The following is a 26,210-nucleotide window of genomic DNA, read 5'->3' as shown; positions in this document are numbered from 1 at the left end:
GTTCTCTGGTCTAGACTCTCCCACCACAGGAAATATCTGTCCACATCCACTTGTTGTCGCTGGAGATTTCAACCATGCGAATCTCAATACACTGGAATTTAGAAGGATGAGAGGGGATCTAATTGAAACATATAAGATTATTAAGGGATTGGACACACTGGAGGCAGGAAACACGTTCCCGATGTTGTGGGAGTCCAGAGTTAGAGGCCACAGTTTCAAACTAAGGGGTAGGCCATTTAGAACGGAGTTCAGGAAAAACTTTTTCACCCAGAGAGTTGTGGATCTATGGAATGCTGTGCCACAGAAGGCAGTGGAGGCCAATTCTCTGGATGCTTTCAAGAAAGAGTTAGAGAGCTCTTCGGAATGGACTAGAAGGGCCGAGATAGTCTGTTTCCGTGCTGTAATTGTTATATGGTTAAAGATAGCAGAGTCAAGGGATATGGGGAGAAGGCAGGAACAGGGTACTGATTGTGGATGATCAGCCATGATCACATTGAATGGCGGTGCTGGCTCAAAGGGCCGAATGGCCTACTCCTGCACCTATTGTCTATTGTCAGTGAGGGCCAACTCTCAATAGCAAGGGTCAAACTGTCCCGGGCCATCAGAGAGACAAAGCAAATCCACAGCCACTTCCAGGACAGTGGCGACACGCAGTGCATTGGAAGGGCATTCAGGACATCAAATACAGGACAACAGCCTGTGCTGGTGATGCCTCCCTCCCAGATGTGTTGAACAACTTCTATGCTCGTTTTGAGACGGAAAATGACGTGATATGACGAGGAAGACAATTGGGAGAACTCCTCCTCCCAATGACCAGGTGCTGTGTCTCACTGTGGCCGATGTGAGGAAAACTCTATGCAGAGTCAACCCACAGTAGGCTGCTGGACCAGACAATATTCCTGGTAGAGTGCTCAGGGGTGTGCAGACCAGCTGGCAAATGTTCTCACTGACATCTTCAACATCTTCCTGAGCAGCACCACCATTCCAACATGCTTCAAGGCCACCACCATCGTCCCCGTGCCGAAGATGTCTTCAGTGTCCTGCCTCAATGACTACCATCCCGCTGCACTCATTACGAAGTGTTTTGAGAGGCTTGTCATGAGGCACATCAAGACCCTGCTACCCCCCTCACTGGACCCCTTGCAGTTTGCATATCGTCCCAACTGCTCAACAGATGACGCCATTGCCACCACCCTCCACCTGGCCCTAACCCACCTGGACAAAAATGACATGTACATTCAAATGCTGTTCACAGACTTAAGTTAGCATTCAACACAATCAGTCCTCAACACCTGATTGCAAAGCTGAAACTGCCGGGCCTGAACACCTCCCTCTGCAAATGGACCTCGGTCAGTCTGGATCGGGAGCAGCATCTCCAACACCATCACACTGAGCACGGGGGCCCACCAGGGCTGTGTGCTCAGTCCACTGTTGTTCACTCTGCTGACCCACGACTGTGCAGCAAAACAGAGCTCAAATCACATCATCAAGTTCACTGATTACACGACCATCAGCAAGAACGTTGAGTCAGCATAGACAGAGGAGGTGCAACGGCTAACAGACTGGTGCAGAACCAACAACCTGTCTCTGAATGTGAACAAAAGAGATGGTTGTTGACTTAAGGAGAGCACGGAGTGACCACTCTCCGCTGAATATTGACGGCTCCTCTGTTGAGATCATAAGAGCACCAAATTTCTTGGTGTTCTCCTGGTGGTATATTTCACCTGGTCCCTCAACACCAACTCCATAGCCAAGAAAGCCCAGCAGCATTTCTACTTTCTGCGAAGGCTGAGAAAAGTCCATCTCCCACCCTCCATTCTCACCACATTCTACAGTGGATGTATCGAGAGCATCCTGAGCAGCTGCATCACTGGTTTGGGAATTGCACCATCTCGGATCGCAAGACTCTGCAGCGGATAGTCAGGTCAGCTGAGAAGATCATCGGGGTCTCTCTTCCCGCCATTACAGATGCTTACACCGCACGCTGCACCCGCAAAGCTAACAGCATTGTGAAGGATGCACCCCTGAAACAAACTCTCCTCCCTCCTGCCATCTGGCAAAAGGTACCGATCTGGATGATGGGGTGGTAAATTGGATTAGTAAGTATGCAGATGATACTAAGGTAGGTGGCGTTGTGGATAATGAAGTAGGTTTTCAAAGCTTGCAGAGAGATTTAGGCCAGTTAGAAGAATGGGCTGAACGATGGCAGATGAAGTTTAATGCTGATAAGTGCGAGGCACTACATTTTGGCAGGAATAATCCAAACAGAACATACATGGTAAATGGTAGGGCATTGAAGGATGCAGTAGAACAGAGAGATCTCAGAATAATGGTGCATAGTTCCCTGAAGGTGGAATCTCATGTGGATAGAGTGGTGAAGAAAGCTTTTGGAATGCTGACCTTTATAAATCAGAGCACGGAGTATAGGAGTTGGGATGTAATGGTAAATTTGTACAAGGCATTGGTAAGGCCAAATTTGGAGTATTGTATACAGTTCTGGTCACCTAATTATAGGAAAGATATCAACAAAATAGAGAGAGTACAGAGAAGATTTACTAGAATGTTACCTGGGTTTCAGCACCTAAGTTACAGGGGAAGGCTGAACAAGTTAGGTCTTTATTCTTTGGAGCATAGAAGGTTGAGGGGGACTTGATAGGGGTACTTAAAATTCTGAGGGGGATAGATCAAGTTGACGTGGATAGGCTTTTTCCATTGAGAGTAGGGAAGATTCAAACAAGTGGACATGATTTGAGAGTTAGGGGGCAAAAGTTTAAGGGTAACACGAGGGGGAATTTCTTTACTCAGAGAGTGGTAGCTGTGTGGAACGAACTTCTAGTAGAAGTGGTAGAGGCAGGTTTGGTATTGTCATTTAAGGTAAAACTGGATAAGTATATGGACAGGAAAGGAATGGAGGGTTATGGGCTGAGTGCGGCTCAGTGGGACTAGGTGAGAGTAAGCGTTGGCACGGACTAGGAGGGCCAAGATGGCTTGTTTCCATGCTGTAATTGTTATATGGTTACCAAAGTAATCAGGCTCTCACAACCAGACTGTGCAACAGTTTTGTCCCCCAAGCCATCAGACTCCTCAATACCCAGAGTCTAGATCATTTACTATTATATTGAAATTTGTCCTCTACTGTGCCTATTACCTTGTTTATTAATAATTAATTACTGTACTGCCCTGCGCTGTTTTGTGCAGTTAATGTAGTCTTGTGTAGGTCTGTAGTCCAGTGTAGTTTTGTGTTGTTTCATTTAGCACCATGGTCCTGGAGGAACGTTGTTTCATTCTTACTGTGTACTGTACCAGCAGTTTATGGTAGAAATGACAATAAAAAGTGACTTGACTTAACTCTGTCGAGGCCTTTCACCATCTGATGTGTTTCAAAGAGGTCACCCCTCATTTTTCTGATTTCTGGTGATAAAGGCCCAGAGCCATCAAACACTCTTCATGTGACAAGCTGTTTAATCCTGGAATCATTTTCATGAACCTTCTTTGAACCCTCGCCAGTTTCAGCACATCCTTTCTTAGATAAGGGGCTCTAAACTGCCCACAACACTCACCAGTGCTTTATAAAGTCCCAACATTACATCCTAGTCCTCTCAAAATGAATGCTAACAAAGGATTTGCCTTCCTCACCACAGGCTCCCTTTAGGACTCCCAAGTTCATTTGCACCTCACTTTCTTGTATTTTCTCTCCTTTTAGAAAATAGTCAACCCTTTCATTTCTTCTACCTAAGTGCACGACTGTATTCCAGCTGCCATTTCTTTGCATATTCTCCTAACACTCCAAGTCCTTCATCAAAACTACCTGCCTCTCCACCCATCTTAATCTCGTCTGTAAACTTTGCAACAAACTAATCAATTCCATCATTAAAATCATTCACATATAACGTAAAAAGAATCAACCCCAAAACAGACCCCTATGGAACCCCACCAGTCACCAGCAGCCAAGCAGATAAGGCTCCCTTTGCTCCCACTCTTTGCCTCCTACCAGTCTGCCACTGCTTTAACCATGCCTGAATCTTTACTATAATACCATGGGCTCATAGCTTGTTAAGCAGCTTCATGTGTGGCACCTTGTGAAAGGCCTTCTGAAAATCCAAGTACACATCAACCACCAATTCTCCTTTGTCTATCTTCCTTGTTATTTCTTCAGACTTGTCAGATAAGATTTTCCCTTGAGGGATCTATAATGACTACAGCCCATTTGATCATGTGCCTTCAAGTACTGAGACATCATCCTTAATATTCAACTCCAACATCTTCCTACGCACTGAGGTCAGACTAACTGGCCTAGTTTCATCTCATCTGCCTCTCTCCTTTCTTAAAGAGTGAAATTACATTTGCAATTTTCCAGTTTTCAGAACCATTCTGGAGTCCAGTGATTCTTGAAACATCATTACCAATGCCTCCACTATCTCTTCAGCCACCTCTTTCAGAATCCCGGGATGTATGGTAACTTCATACACTTCATGACCCCTGAAACCTGGAACTTCCACCATACTGCTAGTGTCTCGCACAATGAATACTGAAGGAAAATACATGTTCAGTTTGCCTGCTATTTCATTGACCCCATTACTACCTCTCCAACATCATTTTCCAGCAGTCTTGCCTCTCTTTTACACTTTATGTATCTGAAGAAACTTTTGGTATCCTACCAAAAAGCTATTATTGTCTAGCTTACTTTCCTATTACATCTTTTCCTTCCTAATGACATTTTTAGTTGCCTTCGGTTGGATTTAAAAGCTTCCCAGTCCTTTAACTTCCCACTAATATTGTTCTATTATATGCCCTTTCTTTGGCTTTGACTTCTCGTTAGCCATGGTTGTGTCTTCTTTCCTCAAAAATTTCTTCCTCTTGGTGATGTATACAGGCAGTCCCCGATTTACTATTGTCCAACTTACGGATAACTCGTACTAATGAACGGAGGGAGGAGAACGCCGTCTGCCATTTTAAGTTGTTGCCGTTAACACTGTGTTGAGTGTGTAACTTTGTACTTGGCTTAAATATTTCTTAGCAAGATTCACCCCGATCTCCCTTTTCCAGTCAGCACCGCCCACACTTGTCTCAGTGTGGGTGAACTTTAGGACCCGGAGCAGCACAAGACCCGCCGCCCGCTGCTGCTGCTGTATTTTTTTTATTATTAACTGTGATCGTGAACAATAGCCAGATCAGAAATGCTGATCAAGTCGACTAGTTCTTTATAAGCCAATCAGAAGGTTTACTGCTGCTCAGCAACACAACATAAAATCCGCAGTTTTCTGTACCATTGACGGAAAACGATCGTGATTGAAAATAAAGTGGAAATAATAAAGCCATTGGAAAGAGGTGAAATGCCATCGGTAATTGGAAAAGCTTTAGGCTACAGTCGGTCAACGATCAGAACCACTTTAAATACAGGTAAAGGATAAAGTGAGAATAATGGAGACTGTTGAAAGCCCCTGCCCCGATGAAAGCTACAATTATTACTAAGCAGCACAGTGGTTTAATTACTGAAATACATACATTTCTTAAGTGTTTTATATGCTTAGAAAGGTAAAATATATACTATATACTAAGACAAACGTTTGACTAACTGATGCTAAATAATACTGGATGTACCTGTTCCGACTTACGTACAAATCCGACTTAAAGACGGACTCAGGAATGGAACTCGTTTGTAACCCGGGGACTACCTGTATACCCTGTACCTTCCAAATTGCTTCCAGAAATTCCAACCATTGCTGCTCTGTCGTCATCCCTGCCAGTGTTCTTTTCTAATCAATTCTAGCCAACTTCTCTCACATGCCTCTGTAATTCTTTACTCCACTATAATACTGATACACCTGACTTTAGTCTCTCTTTCTCAAATTTAAGGGTGAATTCGATCATATTTTGATCACTAAGTGTTCTTCTACCTTAAGCTCTCTGATCAATTCTGGTTCATTGCACAACACCCAATCCAGAATAGCTTATCCCATAGTGGGCTCAACCACAAGCTGCTCTAAAAAGTCATCTCACAGGAAAATATCTAATTTTCCCAATCTGCCTGCATATTGAAGTCCCCCATAACGATTGTAAAAATTCCCCTTTGGCATACATTTTCTATCTCACATTGTAATTGCATTGTAATCATTGTAATAGGCCACATCCTTACTACTATTTGGGGGTCTGTATACTGCTCTCATCAGGCTCTTTTTACCTTTGCAGTTCCTTAGCTCTATTGACAATGATTTAACACCTTTCGACCCTAAGTCATCTCTTTCTAATCATTTGATTTCATTTTTTAAACCAACAGAGCCACGTCACCCCCTGCTTTCCTGCCTGTCCTTTCGATACAATGTGTATCCTTAGACATTAATCTTCCAACTATAATCGTCTTTCAGCCATGATTCAATGATGCCTACGACATCATACCTGCATTTTGCAACTGTGCTACAAGTTCATCTACCCTATTCCATATAGTGTGCACATTCAAATACACCGTTAGCCTTGTATTCGCCCTTTTGATTTTGTCCACTTTGTATGTTGCAACTCATTTTGTTGACTGCAATTTTACCCTATTAACAGCCTTTCCTGACTACACATTGCCTCTGTTTGTGAACCAGCTACCTCATCTTCAGCACTATCATCCACCTTTCCTACAGTACTTCTTGCTTTGAAATAAACGCATCAAGACACTAGATGAACCTTGCTCAATATTTTGATTCCTAACTTTGTCTGAGGTCTTACCAACATCTGCCTCCACAACCTCTCCACTACCTGTTCTGGCACTCCGGTTCCCATCCCTGTGTAACTCTAGTTTAAACCCCACCTTGCAGCATTTACAAGGATATTCGTCTCCATTTAGTTCAGGTGCAAGTCATCCCTTCTATATAGATCTCAACTTACCTGGAAGAGAGCCCAATGATCCAAAAATCTTTGCCCACTATTCTACACCAACTCTTTAGCCACATTAACCTGTATAACACGAGGAAATCTACAGATGCTGGAAATTCAAACAACAAACACAAAATGCTGGTGGAACACAGCAGGCCAGGCAGCATCTATAAGGAGAAGCACCGTCAACGTTTTGGGCCAAGCCCCTTCGTCAGGACTAACTAAAAGGAAAGATATTAAGAGATTTGAAAGTAGTGGGGGGAGGGGGAAATGCTAAATGATAGAAGATGGGGTGGGATGAAGCTAAGAGCTGTAAAGGTGATTGGTGAAAGTGATACAGAGCAGGAGTGGGGAAAGGATCATGGGATGGGTAGCCTCGGGAGAAAGAAAGTGGGGGAGGAGCACCAGAGGGAGATGGAGAACAGGCAGAGTGATGGGCAGAGAGAGAGAAAAAAAACAAACAACTAAATATGTCAGGGATGGAGTAGGAAGGGGAGGAGGGGCATTAACGGAAGTTAGAGAAGTCAATGTTCATGCCATCAGGTTGGAGGCTACCCAGCCAGTATATAAGGTGTTGTTCCTCCAACCTGAGTGTGGCTTCATCTTGACAGTAGAGGAGGCCATGGATAGACGTATCAGAATGGGAATGGGACGTGGAATTAAAATGTGTGGCCACTGGGAGATCCTGCTTTCTCTGGCAGACAGAGCGTAGGTGTTCAGCGAAACAGTCTCCCAGTCTGCGTCAGGTCTCACCAATATATAAAAGGCCACACCAGGAGCACTGATGCACCACCATTCAGGGCCCCAGACAGTCCTTGCAGGTGAGGCAACACCAGCCGACTCACAGGTGAAGTGTCGCCTCACCAGGAAGGACTGTCTGGGGCCCTGAATGGTGGTGAGGGAGGGTGTAAGGGCAGGTGTAGCACTTGTTCTGCTTACAAATGCCAGGAGGGAGATCGGTGGGAAGGGATGGCAGGGGGGTGGGGACGACGAGTAGATAAGGGAGCCGCGTAGGGAGCGATCCCTGCAAAAAGTAGAAAGAAGGGGGTAGGGAAAGATGTGCTTGGTAGTGGGATTCCGTTGGAGGTGGCGGAAGTTACAGAGAATTATACTTTGGACCTGGAGGCCGGTGGGGTGGTAGGTGAGGACAAGGGGAACCCTATCCCAAGCGGGGTGGCGGGCGGATGGAGTGAGGACAGAAATGCGGGAAATGGGAGAGATGTGTTTGAGAGCAGTGTTGATGGTGGAAGAAGGGAAGCCTCTTTGTTTAAAAGAGGAAGACGTCTCCTTTATCCTGGAATGAAAAGCCTCATCCTGAGAGCAGATGCGGCAGAGATGGAGGAATTGTGAGAAGGGGATAGCATTTTTGCAAGAGACAGGGTGGGAAGAGGATTAGTCCAGGCAGCGGTGAGAGTCTGCCTGTCCAGGTAGAACTATTGTCTCAGCTTGCTTCCGCCCCATTGAACTCATTTCTGCATACCTTGACGCTGTTTTATCCCCCACTTGTTCAATCTCTTCCCACCTACGCTCGTGACACTTCTCACGCTTTGAATTTTTTCAATGATTTTAAGTTCCCTGGCCCCCACCACCTTATTTTCACCATGGATGTCCAGTCCCTATATACCCCCATCCCCCACCAGAACGGTCTCAATGCTCTCCACTTCTTTTTGGATTCCAGACCTAACCATTTCCCTTCTACCACCACTCTCCTCCATCTAACGGAATTAGTTCTTACTCTCAATAATTCCTTCTTTGGTCCCTCCCACTTCCTCCAAACCAAGGGTATAGCCATGGGCACCTACTTGGGTCTCAGTTATGCCTGCCTTTTTGTTGGCTTTGTGGAACAGTCCATGTTCCAAGTCTATATGGGTATCTGTCCCCCTCTTTTCCTTCGCTACATCGACGACTGCATTGGCTCTGCCTCCTGCATGCATGCTGAGCTCGTTGGCTTCATTAACTTTGCCTCCAACTTTCACCCTGCCCTCAAATTTACCTGGTCCATTTCCGACACCTCCCTCCCCTTTCCTGATCTCTCTGTCTCCATCTCTGGAGATGGCTTATCTACTGATATCTACTATAAGCCTACAGACTCTCACCGCTACCTGGACTATTCCTCTTCCCACCCTGTCTCTTGCAAAAATGCTATCCCCTTCTCTCAATTCCTCCGTCTCTGCCGCATCTGCTCTCAGGATGAGGCTTTTCATTCCAGGACGAAGGAGGTGTCTTCGTTTTTTAAACAAAGCGACTTCCCTTCTTCCACCATCAACTCTGCTCTCCAATGCATCTCTCCCATTTCCCACACATCTGCCCTCACCCCATCCGCCTGCCACCCCACTTGGGATAGGGTTCCCCTTGTCCTCACCTACCACACCAACGTATAATTCTCCGTAACTTCTGCCACCTCCAATGGGATCCCACTACCAAGCACACCTTTCCCTCCCCCCCCTTTCTGCTTTCTGCAGGGATTGCTCCCTACGCGACTCCTTTGTCCACTCATCCCCCCCCATCCCTTCCCACCGATCTCCCTCCTGACACTTATCCTTGTAAGCAGAACAAGTGCTACACCTGCCCTTACACTTCCTCCCTCACCACCATTCAGGGCCCCAGACAGCTCTTCCAGGTGAGGCAACACTTCACCTGTGAGTTGGCTGGTGTGATATACTGCATCCGGTGCTCCCGGTGTAATCTTTTACATATTGGTGAGACCTGACGCAGACTGGGAGACCGTTTCGCTGAACGGTCCGCCAGAGAAAGCAGGATCTCCCAGTGGCCACACATTTTAATTCCATGTCCCATTCCCATTCTGATATGTCTATCCATGGCCTCCTCTACTGTCAGAATGAATCCAAACTCAGGTTTGAATCCAACACCTTATATACCGGCTGGGTAGCCTCCAACCTGATGGCATGAACATTGACTTCTCTAACTTCCGTTAATGCCCCTCCTCCTCTCCTTATCCCATCCCTGACATATTTAGTTGTTTGTTTTTTTTCCTCTCTCTCTCTCTCTGCCCATCAACCTGCCTATGAGATGTTCTCCATCTCCCCTCTGGTACTCCCCCCCCCCCCCTTTCTTTCTCCCGAGGCCTCCCATCCCATAATCCTTTCCCTTCTCCAGCTCTGTATCACTTTCACCAATCACCTTTCCAGCTCTTAGCTTCATCCCACCCCCTGTGGTCTTCTCCTATCATTTCGCATTTCCCCCTCCCCCCCAAATCTCTTAGTATCTTTCTTTTCAGTTAGTCCTGACGAAGGGTCTTGGCCCGAAATGTAGACAGTGCTTCTCCTTATAGATGCTGCCTGGCCTGCTGTGTACCACCAGCATTGTGTGTGTGTTGTTTAAACTGTATAATCTCCCTAGTTCTGGCTTAACTAGTACATGGCACAGGTAGCAATCCTGAGATCACAGCCCTGCACTTTAATTTAGCACCTAACTCCCTATGCAGAACCTTGTCACTCATCCTACGTATCATTGGTACCTACATGGACCATGACTTCTGGCTGTTCACCCTCTCACCTAGGAATGCTGAGGACTCGATCTGAGATATCTCAGACCCTGGCACCTGGGAGGCAACATACCATCCAGGAATCTTGTTGTTGCCCATAGAACCTCCTGTCCATTCCCATATCTCACAAATTCCCCATCACCAAGCATTTCTCTTCTTCTCCCCCTTTCCCTTCTGAGTCACAGAGGCAGACTCAGTTACAGAGATCTGACCACTGTGACTTTCCTCTGTTAGGTCAACCCCCACAACAGTATCCAAAGTGATATATCTATTGTTGAGGGGGATGTCCAAAGAGGTTCTCAGCAATAGCTCCTTAACGCCTTTCCCTTTCCTGTCTGTTACCCTGTTTCCTCTGTCCTGCACTTTGGCTGTAATTACATGTAATTACTATGTGTCCTAATCCTAAAAGATTACAGTCATAACCTATTCCATCCTTCCTCAGAAACTCTAGACCCAACAATAACCTTGTAAACTTTCTCTGCACTCTTTCAACCGTATTAACATCTTTCCTGCAAGTAGGTGACCAGAACTGCACACAATGCTCCAAATTAGACCTCACCAACTTCTTATACAACTTCAACATAACATCCCATCTCCTTGTTCTGCCACACCCCTCTTTGCCCTACCATTCACTGTATAAGACCTAACCTGGTTGGTCCTACCAAAGAACAAAACCTCTCATTAAATTCCATCTGTCATTCTTCCAGCTGACATAGATCCCTCTGCAGGCCACGACACCCTTCCTCACTGTCCACTACACCTCCAATCTTTGTGTCATCTGCAAATTTGATGATCCAGTTAACCACATTATCATTGATATGGATGACAAACAACAAAGGAACCAGCATCGATCCCTGCAGCACACCACTTGTCACAACACTCCAGAGAGGCAACCTTCTCGTACCACTCTCTGGCTTCTCCCACAAAGCAGGACTTCGTAAAAGGCCTTGCCAAAGTCCACGTAGACAACATCTACTGCCTTGCCATCATCCACTTTCCTGGCGATGTCCTTGAAAAGCTCTATAAAATTGGTTAGTTGTCACCTACCATGCACAAAGTTACGCTGCCTATCCTTAATCAGTCCATCCATTGAAATACATCTATATCCAGTCGCATAGAATAGCTTCCAATAACTTTCCCACAACTGATGTCAGACTCCTTGGACTATAATTTCCTGATTTCTGTTTAGAGTCTTCTTTAAACAGCAGTACATTGGCTATGCTCCAATCCTCTGGTATCTCTCCAGTTGCTAATATCTCTGCAGAGACCCAGGCAATTTCTAAACTTGCCTCTCGTAGGGTCCGAGGAAACACCTTGCCAGGCCCTGGCGATTTATCCACTCTGATGTGCAGCAAACATCTCCTTCTCTGTTATCCGTACAAGGTCCGTGAAATTAATGCCACTTTGCTTCACTTCTATAGACTCTGTATCCTGTACACCTGAGTAAATATAGATGCAAAAAATATTAGTACTTACACAGTAATAAAAGCTGAATGACACTATTACATTGTACTGCTGCTGCAAAAGCAACAAATTTCACAACGTAAGCCGGTGACATTAAACCTGATTGTGATTCTGAACTACACCCGTCCATCAGGGTCATGGCGATGCGCGGGCGCCACAGAAACGACCCCCCACCCCCACCATCAACAGACAGCTTCCCCTAGCCCGGGTACGTATCGTGGGGCTGAGAAAAAAAGGACAGGGAACAGTGATTCCAGAACTGATAATAATTGTCCCGCAGTGGCGATCTCCTACCTGGGGCCGCTCCTCTACACCCTGCCGTGCATTAGCCGCATGCGCAGTTTTCGGGAACTGTGCGCCTGCGCTGTGTCACCGACGGCAGACAGCGGAGATTTCTGGGTAGCCAAGGCACCCGAGCAGGTGGGGGTGAGTGCGGTTCCTCCCCGCGTCTCGAAAATAGTTTCAGGTGTCACCTACCCCGCAGAAATACGTTGGAGTCTGGTGATACTGTGTTTATTAGTAAACTAAGTAATACAGTATCTAAAATACATATATACATAAATATACATATCCTGACGAAGGGTCTCGGCCAGAAACGTCGACAGCACTTCTCCTTATAGATGCTGCCTGGCCTGCTGTGTTCCACCAGCATTTTGTGTGTGTTGTTGTTTGATATACATATAAAACAGGTTAGCAATGATAAATACAGAAGTGTAGGAATAAGAATCAAAACCAAGCTCTATCGTAGTCTAGGGGTAAATGAACAGTCTTAAGATAATGCAGAGTTCAGTTCAGTTTGGGTTGAGGTAGTTGCTGTTATGACGTTGGAGAGAGAGAGCGAGAGATGAGCAGCTGCAGCAGGCAAACCTTCCAGTGTCTTCTTGTTACGTTGTACTGTTCTGGTCATCGATTATGACCCATTCCCAGCTAGACCGTTTTTCAGTGGTGGACCTGTCACCCAGGCAAGGATGGACACACACACAAGCCCCCACCGGCCTGCCTTAACACACTGCGAGCTTTGGACCGATTCCCCCGAATCGATCCTCCAAGCCCCCACCTTCCTGTGGGTGCACAACACTCATTCAGTGTGATGAAGGGTCTCGGCCCGAAACGTCAACAGCGCTTCTCCCTATAGATGCTGCCTGGCCTGCTGTGTTCTATCAGCATTTTGTGTGTGTTGTTGTTTGAAATTCCAGCATCTGCAGATTTCCTCATGTTTACTCATTCAGTGTCCAGTGACGTGTCTGCCAGTGTCTCAGCAGACTCGTCTTTTATCTCCTCTGCCGGGGTACCAGCCATCCATCAACTGATCATGTCCATCAAACTGGCCACTTCCTCCTGTCTCAGCAGGCACTTGGCATCACTCTGCTGTGTCCGCAAGGATTCACACAAGCAGGCAAAGTCCTTGGAAGTAAAGTCAACAATCAGCGAGGAAGCCATAATTTTAAATCCTTGTGTCTCTCTCATTATCAGCATGCGCAGCATGGCCTCTCTCTCTCGTTAGCAGCATAGTTCACGGGGGTCCACTCTGGACCTCATCTCCCCATGGTTTTCTCATCACACATAACACATGCTAAAAACTCAGCATCTACATTAACGCAAGCACACACAAACAATATACTTAATGGCAAGAGGCAATCGGTGTGACAGCTGTCAAAAGTTTTGGCCCCCATATCTCAGAAAGGATGTGTTGTCATTGGAGAGAGTCCAGAGGAGGTTCACAAGGATGATTCCGGGAATGAAGGGATTAACATACGAGAAGCGTTTGGCAGCTTTGGGCCTGTACTCACTGGAATTTAGAAGAATGAGGGAGGATCTCATTGAAACCTACCAAATGTTGAAAGTACTAGGTAGGATGGATGTGGAGTTGGAGGTTTCCTCTGGTTGGGGGGGGGGGGGGTTGGGGGTTGGGTGGGGGTCCCTATCTCAATCAATTCCACAACTCTGGGATTCTCTATTCTCTTTCCGCCACCTGCAATGGAACTGTCTTCTTTCCTCCCCCCCCCCCCCACACCCCCGCGGTTTCATCTTTTTCCATAGATGCTGCTGGACCTGCTGAGTTCCTCCAGCATTTTGTGTGTATTGCTTGGATTTCCAGCATCTGAAGATTTTCTGTCGTTTGCATTGAATAGGTTAATTGTTCAATTTAAATTCTCTCATAATTAGGCACAGATAAAATCTGGGAGTTGCTGGGCAGCCCATTCCAATAACTAAATAAAATCCTTACAAATCCAAATATAAAATATAAGAGATTTTGCAGATATAGAAACGTGGAAAACCTACAGCACAATACAGGCCCTTCAGCCCACAATGCTGTGCCGAACATGCACTTACTTTTGAAATTACCTCAGGTTACCCATAGCCCTCTATTTTTCTAAGCTCTATGTACATATCCAGGAGTCTCTTAAAAGACGCTATCGTATCTGCCTCCACCACCATCACTGCAGCCCATTTCACGCACTCACCACTCTCTGCGTAAAAAACTTACCCTTGACATCTCCTCTGTACCTACTTCCAAGCACCTTAAAACTGTGTCCTTTTGTGTTAGCCATTTCAGCCCTGAGGAAAAGCCTCTGACTATCCACACGATCAATGCCTCATTGTCTTATACACCTCTATCAGGTCACCTCTCATCCTCCGTTGCTCCAAGGAGAAAAGGCTGAGTTCACTCAACCTATTCTCATTAGGCACGCTCCCCAATCCAGGCAACCTCATTTTAAATCTCCTCTGCACCCTTTCTATGGCTTCCACATCCTTCCTGTAGTGAGGTGACCAGAACTGAGCACAGTACTCCAAGTGGGATCTGGGCAGGGTCCTATATAGCTGCAACATTACCTCTTAGCTCCTAAACTCAATCCCATGGTTGATGGAGGCCAATACACTGTATGCCTTCTTAACCACAGAGTCAACCTGCGCAGCAGCTTTCAGTGTCCTATGGACTCGGACCCCAAGACACTGGAAATAAACTGTAGAGTCACACACACACAAAGTGCTGCGGGAATTTGGCAGGTCAGGCAGTATCTAAGCAGAGGAATGAACAGTCTAGGCATGGTGAAGTGTTTTCACTGGAAATGTCAATTCTTTAGTTCTCTCCATAGATGCTTCCTGACCTGCTGGGTTCCTCCACCAAGACTGGACACAGGGGGTGGGGGGGAAATGTTAAACATGACCGGAATACAGTGATACTCCTTATGTCCAGTCTATTCCGCAATTTAGTTTACATGGCTATCAGCACTTGCTTCTGTCCCACTTGCTCACGTTTTTTCCACTCAAAAAGCTCAATAGGTTTGTCTTTAAGTGCAGGGTGCTTGGACTCAAGGTACTGAAGCAGTTTTGAGGGCTTCATTGCCTCATTAGACAGACTCCAAGCCCAAAGTCCAGCTTCCCGCTGCCAGATGCCTTGGCCAGGTGCAGCTGGTCGTGGGTGGGGTGAGGGGTCAAGGTCAGGACCGGAGGTCCCCATGCTGGAGCCGTAGTGGTCACAGTCCGGAGAGAGCGACCGACCAAGCGAGGAGTGCAACAGGGCGCGCGCTCACCCCACTTGTAGGATCTATTGGCCGACAAAAGTTTGGCTCGAGGGATGACTTTCAGTAGATCGCAGCGAGGTCGCTCCTCTGCTACTTACAAAACCCTGAGCAAAATTAGGTCATCTGCAACTATTTTAGCACCCGGGTTCCCCACGAACATTCGTTGTGCTAAACAGGTTTAGAGGCGACGCCCATCTGTCTGCGCTCCAGACCAGTAGCAACGGCACTTCTCGCTGGCCGTGCAAGGCGGCCTGTTACCCGAGGCCAACCAGTGATCCCTGGCATGAAGATATCACTGTGCTTAGGCCACTGATGACCTCGTGTGCATTCAAGTTCAACAGTAGGTGTGACAGGGAATGAGGAAAGGTGCAGCTGACTCATATCATTTCATATCACCAAATCATATCATTTCCTTGCAGCCCGGTAGCACATGCTTTGCGGCCCAGTGGTTGGGGACCACTGTCATTGATGATGCAAAGGTCATTGCCAGAGGCCCAGCATTCTCCTTCCTCGCTTCCCACAGTAACCTGGGGTGCATCCCGTCCAGTCCTGGTGACTTATCCAACTTGATGCTTTCCAAAAACTCCAGCACATCCTCTTTCTTTAATATCTACTTTCTCAAGCTTTTCAGTCCACTGCAAGTCATCCCTACAATCACCAAGATCCTTTTCCATAGTGAATACTGAAGCAAAGTATTCATTAAGTACCTCTACTATTTCTTCCAGTTCCATACACACTTTTCCATTGTCCCACTTGATTGGTCCTATTCTCTCTCGTCTTATCCTCTTGCTCTTCACATATTTGTAGAATGCCTTGGGGTTTTCCTTAATCCTGTCTGCCAAGACCTTCTCATGGCCCCTTCTGGCTCTCCTAATTTCATTCTTAAGCTCCTTCCTTCAAGCCTTATAATCTTCTAGATTCATATCATCACTTAGATTTTTGAACCTTTCGTAAGTTCTTCTTTTCTTCTTGACTAGATTTACAACAGCCTTTTTTTGCACCACAAATCTTGGACAGTACCTTCCTTTCCATGTCTCATTGGAATGCACCTACTGAGAACCCCACGCAAATATCCCCTGAACATTTGCCATATTTCTTCCATACGTTTCCCTGAAAACATCTGTTTCCAATTTATGCTTCCAAGTTCTAGCCTGATACCCTCATAGTTCCCTGTACTCCAATTAAACATTTCTCTAACTTGTCTGTTCCTATCCCTCTCCAATGCTATGGTAAAGGAGATAAAATTGTGATCACTATCTCCAAAATGCTCTCCCGCTGAGAGACCTGACACCTGAACAGGTTCATTTACCAATACCAGATCAAGTACAGCCTCTCCTCTTGTAGGTTTATCTACATATTCTGTTAAGAAACCTTCCTGAACACACCTAACAAACTTTACCCCATCTAAACCCCTCACTCTATGGAAATGCTAATCAATATTGGGGAAATTAAAATCTCCCACCACAACAACCTTGTTACTATTACTCCTTTCCAGAATCTGTCTCCCTATCTGCTCTTCGATGTCCCTGTTACTATTGGGTGGTCTGTAAAAAACACCCAGTAGAGTTATTGACCCCTTCCTATTCCTAATTTCCACCCACTAAGGCTCCGTAAACCAAAGCATGTGCTACCGGGCCACGAGGAAACAATATGATTTGACAATATGAAACGATATGAGTCAGCTGCACCTTTCCTCATTCCCTGTCACGCCCACCGTTGAACTTGAATGCACGCAAGGTCATCAGTCGCCTAAACGCAGTGATACCTTCACGCCAGGGATCACCGGTTGGCCTCGCGTGGCCAGCGGGAAGTGCCATTGGTACTGGCCTGGAGCGCGGACGGATGGGCGCCGCCTCTAAACCTGTTTAGCACACCAAATGTTCGTGGGGAACTCGGTTCTAAAATGTTCACAGACAAACCAATTTGGGCTCAGGATTTTTTAAGTAGCAAAGGAACTACCTAGCTGTGATCTACTGAAAGTAATCCCTCGAGCCAAACTTTTGTCGGCCGATAGATCTTATAAGGGGTCGAGCGCGCGCCCTGTCGCACTCCTCGCTTGGTCAGTCGCTCTCTCCAGACTGCGATGGCTGCGACCCCAGCACAGGGACCTCCGGCCCTGAACTTGACCTCTCACCCCACCCATGACCAGCCACACCTGGCCAAGGCGTCTGGCATTGGGCGGGCAGGAAGCTGGAGTTCGGGCCCGAAGGCTGTCTAATGAGGCAATGGAGCCCTCAAAATTGCTTCAGTACCTTGAGTCCAAGCACCCTGCACTTAAGACAAATATGTTGAGTTTTTTGAGTGAAAAAAATGTGAGCAAGTGGGACCGAAGCAAGTGCTGAGAGCCACATAAACTAAATTGCGGAATAGACTGGACATAAGAAACCTCCTTCAAGTATTGCTGTATTCCGGTCGTGTTTAACATCCCCTACCCCCATGCCCCGTCAGCCGGTCCTCAAGAATATTGTTAATATTAAACCAGTCCGTGGTACAAAAAAAGGTTGGTGACCCCTGCCGTAGACAACCCCTCCATGACTTCCTCTTTTTCTGCAGCTGTGACACTATCTCTGATCAGCACTGTCACGCCCCAACCTCTTTTGCCTCCCTCCCGGTCCTTTCTGAAACATCTAAAGCCTGGCACTTGAAGTAGCCATTCCTGCCCCTGCACCATCCAAGTCTCTGTAATGGCCACAACATCATAGCTCCAAGTGCTGATCCACACTCTAAGCTCATCCGCTTTATTCATGATACTCCTCACATTAAAATAGACACATCTCAAACCATCAGACTGAGCGCGTTTCTTCTCTATCACCTGCCTATCCTCCCTTTCCACTGTCTCCAAACTTTCTCTATTTGTGAGTCAACCTCCCTTCCCTCCATCACTTCAGTTCGGTTCCCACCCCCCAGCAATTCTAGTTTAAAATCTCCCCAACAGCCTTTGCAAACCTTCCTGCTAGGGTACTGTTCCCTCTCGGATTCAAGAGCAACCCGTCCTTTTTCAGGTCACACCTGCCCCAGAAGAGGTCCCAATCATCCAGAACTCTGAATCCCTGACCCCTGCTCCAATCCCTCAACCACAAATTTATCCTCCACCTCATTCTATTCCTATACTCACTGTCACATGGCACAGGCAGTAATCATGAGATTACTACCTTTGAGGTTCTGTTTCTCAACTTCCTTCCTAACTCCCTGTAGTCTGTTTTCAGGACCTCCTCCCTTTTCCTACCTATGTCTTTGGTACCACAACCTCTGGCTGTTCTCCTTCCCACTTCAAGATATTGTGGACGCAATTAGAAACATCCCAGACCCTGGCACCTGGGAGGTAAACTACCATCTGTGTTTCTTTCCTGCGTCCACATAATCGTCTATCTGGCCCCCTAACTATAGAGTCCCCTATTACTGCTGCCATCATCTTCCTTTCCCTACCCTTCTGAGCCACAGGGCCAGACTCTGTGCCAGAGGCACGACCACTGTTGCTTCCCCCATGTAGGCCATCTGCCCCCAACAGTACTCTAACAGGAATACTTATTGTTAAGGGTGACAGCAACTGGGGTAGTCTAGTACCTGCCCTTCCCTCTCCTGACTCTTACCCACTTCTCTGTCTCCTGTGGTCCAGAGCTAACTACCTGCATATAGCTCCTCTCCATCACCTACCTCTTCACTCTCCCTGACCAGTTGAAGGTCATCGAGCTGCATCTCCAGTTCCCTTACGCGGTCCCTAAGGAGCTGCAGCTCGACACAGCTGGTGCAGATGTGGTCGTCCGGGAGGCTGGGAGTCTCTAGGACTTCCCACATTTGACACTGAGCACAGAAAACCAGCCTCACACACATACTCTCTGTCTTTATTTTAAACAGATAACCTACCTGGCCTTGACCCTTTATCGCCGAAGCCCTGTTGAGCCAAAGCGTTCCTACTCTGTCTCCCACTACACTGATGCCTGCTCTGTAAATCTGTCTTCCTTTTAAACTCCTCCCACTGTTCTCACTGGCTGACCTCCATGCACTTGCACAGTTGTGCCCTGTTCAAACTGCCAAAGAAATAACTGTTACCTTCTCAACTCTGCTCACCTTTAAACTCTTCCCACTGTTTTCACTGGCCAAAGCTTTTTCATAAAGATTTGGCCTCCACAGCTGCTTGTAGCAAAGAATTCCACAGATTCACCACTCTCTGGCTAAAGAAATTGCTCCTAATCTCCTTTCTAAAAAGACTCCCCTTTACTCTGAGTCTACGTCCTCTGGTCTTCGCCTCTCCCACCATAGGAAACATCATCTTCACATCCACTCTATCAAGGCCTTTCACCATTTGCTAGGTTTCAATGAAGTTACACCTCATTCGTCTGAATTCCAGTGAATACAGGCTTAGAGCCACCAACCACTCTTCATATGACAAACTATTCAGTCCTGGAATCATTTTCATGAACCTCCTTTGAAACCTCTCCAGTTTCAGCACATCCCTTGGAAGATAAAGGGTTCAAAACTGCTTACAATGCTCCAAGTGAGGACTCGCTAGTGCTTAATAAAGTCTCAACATTACATTCTTGCTTTTATATTACCGTTCTCTTGAAATGAATGCTAACACCACATTTGCCTTCCTTACCATAGATTCAACCTGCAAATAAACCTTTAGGGCATCCTGCACAAGGTCTCAAGTCCCAATTTTTGTACTTTCTCCCCACTTAGAAAATTGTCTATCCTTTCATTTCTTCTACCAAAGTGCATGACTATACACTTCCTGACAGAGTGTTCCATCTGCCATTTCTTTGCCCATTCTCCATATCTGTCTATGTCCTCCTGTAGCCCCTCTATCTCCTGAAAACAGGCTGCCCCTCCACCTGTCTTCATATCATCTGCAAACTTTGGAACAAAGCCATCAATTCTATCATCCAAATATTTGACATATAATGTAAAAAGCATTGGGTCCAACACAGACCCCTGCGGAACACCACTAGTCACCGGCAGCAAACCAGAAATTGCTGTCTTTGTTCCCACTATTTGCCTCCTGCTAATCAACCACTGCTTTATCCATGCTAGAATCTTTCCTGTAAAATACCATGGGCTTGTAGCTGGTTTTGTGAACGGCCTTCTGAAAATCTCTTCAGTCACCCCTTTCAGAACCCTGGAATGTACCCCATCTGGTCCAGGTGATTTATCTACCTTCAGACCTTTCAGTTTCCCAAGATTCTCTAGCATGGTAACTTCATGAGCCCTGACACCTGAAACATCCACCATACTGCTCGTGTCTTCCACAGTGAAGACTAATGCAAAATACTTATTTATTTCATCTGCCATTTTCTGTTCCCCTATTACTACCACTTCAGCATCATTTTCTAACAGTCCGATGTCTACGCTCACCTCTCTTTTACGCTTTATGTATCTGAAGATCTTTAATAATATTGGCTAGCTTGCTTTCCTATTTCACCTTTATCTTCTTAATGACTTTTTAGTTCTGTTGGTTTTTAAAAGCTCTCCACTCTAACTTCTCACTATTTTTTTTTGCTCTATATGCCCTTTCTTTGGCTTTTATGTTGGCATTGACTTCTCTTGTTAGCCGCAGTTGTGTCATCTTTCCTTTAGAATGCTTCTTCCTGTTTGGGATGTATATGTCCTGTACATTCTGAATTTCTTACTAAAATTCCAGCCATTGGTTCCCTGCAACCATCCCTGCTGGTGTTCTTTTCCATCAATTCTGGCCAGCTTCTCTCTCATGCCTCTGTAACTCCCTTTACTCCACTGTAATACTGATACGTCTGACTTAAGCTTCTCCCTCTCAAATTTCAGGGTGAATATAATCACATTATGATCACTGGCCTGAAGGGATTTTTTACCTAAGACCTCTGTTCCAGACCTTCTTTCTGCTTATTCATGTTCTGGTATGGAGTTCCGGAGTTTTTTGACACTATCATATACTTGTAAACTATTATTATTGCCCATGTTAGTTTAGTTTAGTGTTTTATTTTTCTTAATATATATTTTTTTTCACATATTTTCAAAATTTTTTTTTCTCTTTTAATGGTTATTTTTGTTTTTTTTCATATATAATCATTTGGACTTGATTGATTAAGGTATTTTTTTCTGCTGATGTTTAATAGGATACTGTTATCTTATTATCAATGTGATTTCAAGTCTATTGTATTCATAATTTACTCATTATTATGTAATGTTTTTTTATATGTATATATGAAAATCAATAAAAAATTTGAAAAAGAAAGAAAGAAAGACCTCTGAGCAATTCCGGTTCTTGCACAACACTCAATCCAGAATAGCTGATTCCCACATGGGCTCAACATGAGCTGCTCTAAAAAGCCATCTCTTAGGCATTCTACAAATGCCCCCGCCTGGAGTCCAATACCAACCTGACTTTGCCAATCTACCTACATATTGAGATTGCCCATGACTATCGCAACATTGCTCCCTTGGCATCCATTTTCTATCTCCCATTGTAATTTGTAATGATCTTATGAGACTCAAACCCTGCCCATCTTTTCAATATAATGTGTATCCTTGAACATTAGCTCCAAGCTATAATCTTCTTTCATCAAGGATTCAGTGATACCCACAACATGACTATCTATAACAGTGGTCAAAGTTCAACTGCTGTATTCCGAATACTGCTTGCATTCAACTACAACATCTTCAGTCCTGCATTCATCACCTTTTTCAATTTTATCCCCCTTTTAACCATATAACAATCACAGCACGGAAGCAGGCCATCTCGGCCCTCCTAGTCCGTGCCGAACTCTTAATCTCACCTAGTCCCACCTACCCGCACTCAGCCCATAACCCTCCACTCCTTTCCTGTCCATATACCTATCCAATTTTACCTTAAATGACACAACTGAACTGGCCTTTACTACTTCTACAGGAAGCTCATTCCACACAGCTATCACTCTCTGAGTAAAGAAATACCCCCTCGTGTTTCCCTTAAACTTCTGCCCCCTAACTCTCAAATCGTCCTTTCGTTTGAATCTCCCCTACTCTCAATGGAAACAGCCTATTCACGTCAACTCTATCTATCCCTCTCAAAATTTTAAATACCTCGATCAAATCCCCCCTCAACCTTCTACGCTCCAATGAATAGAGACCTAACTTGTTCAACCTTTCTCTGTAACTTAAGTACTGAAACCCAGGTAGCATCCTAGTAAATCGTCTCTGCACTCTCTCTAATTTATTGATATCTTTCCTATAATTCGGTGACCAGAACTGTACACAATATTCCAAATTTGGCCTTACCAATGCCTTGTACAATTTTAACATTACATCCCAACTTCTGTACTCAATGCTTTGATTTACAAAGGCCAGTGTTCCAAAAGCCTTCTTCACCACCCTATCTACATGAGACTCCACCTTCAGGGAACTAGGCACTGTTATTCCTAGATCTCTCTGTTCCTCTGCATTCCTCAATGCTCTACCATTTACCCTGTATGTTCTATTTGGATTATTCCTGCCAAAATGTAGAACCTCACACTTCTCAGCATTAAACTCCATCTGCCAACATTCAGCCCATTCTTCTAACCGGCATAAATCTCCCTGCAAGCTTTGAAAACACACCTCATTATCCACAACACTTCCTACCTTAGTATCATTGGCATACTTATTAATCCATCATCCAGATCATTTATGTATATTACAAACAACATTGGGCCCAAAACAGATCCCTGAGGCACCCCACTAGTCACTGGCCTCCATCCCAATAAACAATTATCCACCACTACTCTCTGGCATCTCCCATCTAGCCACTGTTGAATCCATTTTATTACTCCAGCATTAATACCTAATGACTGAACCTTCTTAACTAACCTTCCATGTGGAACTTTGTCAAAGGCTTTGCTGAAGTCCATATACACTACATCCACTGCCTTACCCTCGTCAGCATTCCTCGTAACTTCTTCAAAAAATTCAATAAGGTTTGTCAAACATGACCTTCCACACACAAATCCATGCTGGCTACTCCTAATCAGATCCCGTCTATCCAGATAATTATTAATACTATCTCGAAGAATACTTTCCATTAATTTACCCACCACTGATGTCAAACTGACAGGTCTATAATTGCTAGGCTTACTTCTAGAAACCTTTTTAAACAATGGAACCACATGAGCAATACGCCAATCCTCCGGCACAATCCCCGTTTCTAATGACATCTTAAAGATCTCTGTCAGAGCTCCTGCTATTTCTACACAAACTTCCCTCAAGGTCCTGGGGAATATCTTATCAGGACCCGGAGATTTATCCACTTTTAAATTTCTTAAAAGTGCCAGTACTTCCACCTCTTTAATTGTCATAGGTTCCATAACTTCCTTACTTGTTTCCCATACCTTACACAATTCAATATCCTTCTCCTTAGTGAATACCGAAGAGAAGAAATCATTCAAGATCTCTCCCATCTCCCTCAGCTCCACACATAGCTGACTGCTCTGATTCTCTAAGGGGCCAATTTTATCCCTCACTATCCTCTTGCTTTTAATATAACTGTAGAAACCTTTCGGATTTACTTTCACCTTATTTGCCAAACCAACCTCGTATCTTCTTTTAGCTTTTCTAATCTCTTTCTTAAGATTCCTTTTACATTCTTTATATTCCTCGAGCAACTCCTTTACTCCATGCTGCCTATATCTATTGTAGACATCCCCCTTTTTCCGAACCAAATTTCTAATATCCCTTGAAAACCATGGTGCTTTCAAACCTTTAACCTTTCCTTTCAACCTAACAGGAACATAAAGATTCTGTACCCTCATAATTTCACTCTTAAATGACCTCCATTTCTCTATTACATCCTTCCCATAAAACAACTTGACCCAATCCACTCTCTCTAAATCCCTTCGCATCTCCTCAAAGTTAGCCTTTCTCCAATCAAAAATCTCAACTCTAGGTCCTGTCCTGTCCTTCTCCATAATTATATTGAAGCTAATGCTATTGTGATCACTGGACCCGAAGTGCTCCCCAACACATACATCTATCAGCTTACCTATCGCATTCCCTAACAGGAGATCCAACACTGCCCCATCTCTAGTCGGTACTTCTATGTATTGCTGCGAAAAACTATCCTGCACACATTTCACAAATTCTAAACCATCCAGCCCTTTTACAGAATGAGCTTCCCAGTCTACTTGTGGAAAATTAAAATCTCCCACAATCACTACCTTGTGTTTACTACAAATATCTGCTATCTCCTTACACATTTGCTCTTCCAACTCACGCTCCCCATTAGGTGGCCTATAATACACTCCTATCAGAGTTACTACACCTTTCCCATTCCTCAATTCCACCCAAATAGCCTCCCTAGAGGAGCTCTCTAATCTATCCTTCCAAAGCACCGCCATAAGATTTTCTCGGACAAGCAATGCAACACCTCCTCCTCTGGCCCCTCCTACTCTATCACACCTGAAGCAACTAAATCCAGGAATATTTAGTTGCCAATCACACCCTTCCTGCAACCATGTTTCACTAATAGCTACAACATCATAATTCCAGGTATCAATCCACGCTTTAAGCTCATCCACCTTTCTTACAATGCTCCTAGCATTAAAATAGATACATTTAAGATACTCTCCACCTCCTTCTCTCTTTTCATCCCTAACAATGCATTCAAATTTATTATCCTTTTCTTTCTTCTCCCCTACATCTTCGGGCTGAGCGCATCCCTTCTCCATCACCTGCCTTTTCTCCCTCACACACTGTCTATTTACTTGCTCTACTGGTGAACTAACCTCCTCTCCCATAGTTTCCTCAAATTGATTCCTGCCCCCCCCCCCATCTTACTAGTTTAAAGTCTGCCCTGTAGCCCTAGCAAACCTCCCCGCTAGGATATTGGTCCCCCCAGGATTCAAGTGTAACCCGTCCTTCTTGAACAGGTCACGCCTGCCCCAGAAGAGGTCCCAATGATCCAGACACTTTGATCCAGTTACATTGCAACTTCTCCCGTTGACTGCAATTTTGTCCTATCATCAGCCAGTCCTTGCTTTCAAGTCAAGTCAAGTCAAATCAAATTTTATTGTCATTTCGACCATAACTGCTGGTACAGTGCATAGTAAAAATGAGACAACGTTTTTCAGGACCATGGTGTTACATGACACAGTACAAAAAACCAGACCGAACTACGTAATAAAAAGAACACACAGAGAAAGCTACACTAGACTACAGACCTACACTGGACTGCATAAAGTGCACAAAAACAGTGCAGGCATTACAATAAATAATGAACAGGACAGTAGGGCAAGGTGTCAGTCCAGGCTCTGGGTATTGAGGAGTCTGATAGCTTGGCGGAAGAAACTGTTACATAGTCTGGTCGTGAGAGCCCGAATGCCTCGGAGCCTTTTCCCAGATGGCAGGAGGGAGAAGAGATTGTATGATTGGTGCATGGGGTCCTTCATAATGCCGTTTCCTTTGCGGATGCAGCGTGTAGTATAAATGTCCGTGATGGCGGGAAGAGAGACCCCGATGATCTTCTCAGCTGACCTCACTATCTGCTGCAGGGTCTTGCGATCCAAGATGGTGCAATTTCCGAACCAGGCAGTGATGCAGCTGCTCAGGATGCTCTCAATACAACCCCTGTAGAGTGTGATGAGGATGGGGGGGTGGGGGTGGGACTTTGCTCAGCCTTCGCAAAAAGTAGAGACGCTGCTGGGCTTTCTTTGCTATGGAGCTGGTGTTGAGGGAGCAGGTGAGATTCTCAGTCAGGAGAACACCAAGAAATTTGGTGCTCTTTACGATCTCTTCCGAGGAGCCGTTGATGTTCAGCGTGGAGTGGCTGTTCCGTGCCCTCCTGAAGTCAACAACCATCTCTTTTGTTTTGTTCACATTAAGAGACAGGTTGTTGGCTCTGCACCAGTCTGTTAGCCGCTGCACCTCCTCTCTGT

General features: G+C 45.3%; 1 protein-coding gene across 1 annotated transcript in view; it reads right to left on the bottom strand.

Annotated features, from left to right (window-relative positions):
• The window catches only part of LOC132383240 (zinc finger protein 239-like), a 31,030-nt gene extending 18,826 nt beyond the window's left edge, over positions 1–12,204 (bottom strand). Inside the window, exons 1-2 of the mRNA XM_059954171.1 lie at positions 12,122–12,204; positions 11,411–11,802 (exon numbers count right to left, since the gene is read on the bottom strand). The gene's annotated coding sequence lies outside the window, so the exon portion shown is untranslated. The remainder of the gene's footprint in view (positions 1–11,410; positions 11,803–12,121) is intronic.
• Positions 12,205–26,210: the final 14,006 nt, after the last annotated feature.

Source organism: Hypanus sabinus, chromosome 29 (genome assembly GCF_030144855.1).
Source record: "Hypanus sabinus isolate sHypSab1 chromosome 29, sHypSab1.hap1, whole genome shotgun sequence".
NCBI lineage: Eukaryota > Metazoa > Chordata > Chondrichthyes > Myliobatiformes > Dasyatidae > Hypanus > Hypanus sabinus.
This window is presented reverse-complemented; position numbering and strand designations above follow the sequence as displayed.